At 35.6% G+C, this 1,748-nt stretch overlaps 1 non-coding gene across 1 annotated transcript; it reads left to right on the top strand.

Annotated features, from left to right (window-relative positions):
* The first annotated feature begins 770 nt into the window (after positions 1-770).
* Trnay-gua lies at positions 771-858 on the top strand. Its single transcript is given in 2 exon segments — positions 771-807; positions 823-858. It is a non-coding gene; the product is annotated as a tRNA-Tyr (tRNA).
* Positions 859-1,748: the final 890 nt, after the last annotated feature.

The raw sequence follows: 1,748 nt of genomic DNA, 5'->3' as shown, positions 1-1,748 counted from the left end.
AGACAAAGTGCCAAAAATATGTATACACACCTTTATGTACAGGTAATAAAGTTCTGTATACATATTTTTGGCACTTTGTCTGTATACACAGCTGTGTTGTTGACTGTACGTCTGGTACTGAGACTGGCTGAAATAGCATGACACGTTCGTGCGTTTTCGTAGAATGCGAAGGAAAGGTTTTTCGCACTACATCGTAGCTATCGTAGATTTTTATGTTGTCCCGGTTGCCATACAAATGTCAAAGGGAACAAAGTATAACATTAATAACACAAATGTCATATAAATTACAAGTAAAATACAATAAGAGTACAATGAAATATACAGTTAAATACAGGTATACAAATACTAGGTCGGTATTTTCCCGCATGCTGGTTCTTATAAGCATTTTCCCAGATACAAGACCTAGGTCTTGCAGGTTACCTACTTAGATGGATTTCGTCCCCGAAAAGCCCCATAGAATAAATTTCATATACCTACACCTACATATATCGTTAGAGCCGTGTCCAAGATCCCCGAAATAAACTGACTAAGTAGGTAAGTTACCTACTACTCGTACATAATACAAAAAGTAAATTTCAATAAATTAATCACGCCATTAATCAATCTATTTTATTTAATCTTCAAAACAGAATTATACCATTAGTAAAATTCTTCATTGCACGTCATCTTATCAAATAAAAAATATTGCCGTGAAATATTTGCTGAAATGATAAAATTAGGTGACGTTGCAGCTGGAGCAACTAGTACATAATTTCGCTTCGCCGCATATCCCTTCGATAGCTCAGTTGGTAGAGCGGTGGACTGTAGAGGTAATCAGCTGTCATCCATAGGTCGCTGGTTCAAATCCGGCTCGAAGGAATCTTTTTGTGTTTTTTTATTTTCATTTTTCTTTTTTTTATGTTTTTATTTTACGCAATACTCATTGTCAGTATTTAACATTATTATAAAAAAATAGTTTTTCTTTGCCGTGTTACAGCAAATAGGACTAACCGCAGTACTTACCGATTTTATAAGAAATGGTTTAATAAGTTTGTACTGATTTTTAGGGTACAATATTTTTTTTTAAATACCACTGACAACATACATGTAGAAAATACTCACCCATGAGATGTCTGGTTTTTATCATAAGAAAATAACATTTTGATTTTGGTATTACTATTTCTTGAAGTTCGCCATACTCATAAAACTGTTCACGAAACCTACAGCAATGAAAACAGACGAATTCGCACTTTCAAGTATATAGAGCGTGAAACGAAGTACCACATAATGGTGCCTACAGTAAACCTGCACTTCGCGGCCACTGCACAAATGCAATGCAGCGCGATCGGCAAGGGGGTGCCCTCCCCTCCACGAGGACCATTCATGGGGAACAAAGACTTTCCGCACCTGCGAACTATGGAACAGAACCATGCGTATTCCATGCTTAGTTCCGTGTAATGGATTAAAAACATTTACATATGTAGGTACCTAGGTACCTAGTCATGCGGCAACACCGTACTTTATGAGAGTTTTATTCACAACTACGTCGGCATGAGGAGGATGCGGTTCTGGGAAAATTATGCCTTCAGCTGTGAGTACATTACTAAGAATCGTACCTTTTTAGCACCACCTATTAAATACTATCATAACTACACAGATGATGCCTACAAAAATTATGTTTTACAAAATGTGTATTGACATAATATTATGATTTAAAAATAAAGAAATATGCCATTTGTTCTTATAAAAAATAAAAATACGCAAAAATA

The sequence above is a fragment of the Leguminivora glycinivorella genome, chromosome 7 (genome assembly GCF_023078275.1).
Source record: "Leguminivora glycinivorella isolate SPB_JAAS2020 chromosome 7, LegGlyc_1.1, whole genome shotgun sequence".
Lineage (NCBI taxonomy): Eukaryota > Metazoa > Arthropoda > Insecta > Lepidoptera > Tortricidae > Leguminivora > Leguminivora glycinivorella.
This window is presented reverse-complemented; position numbering and strand designations above follow the sequence as displayed.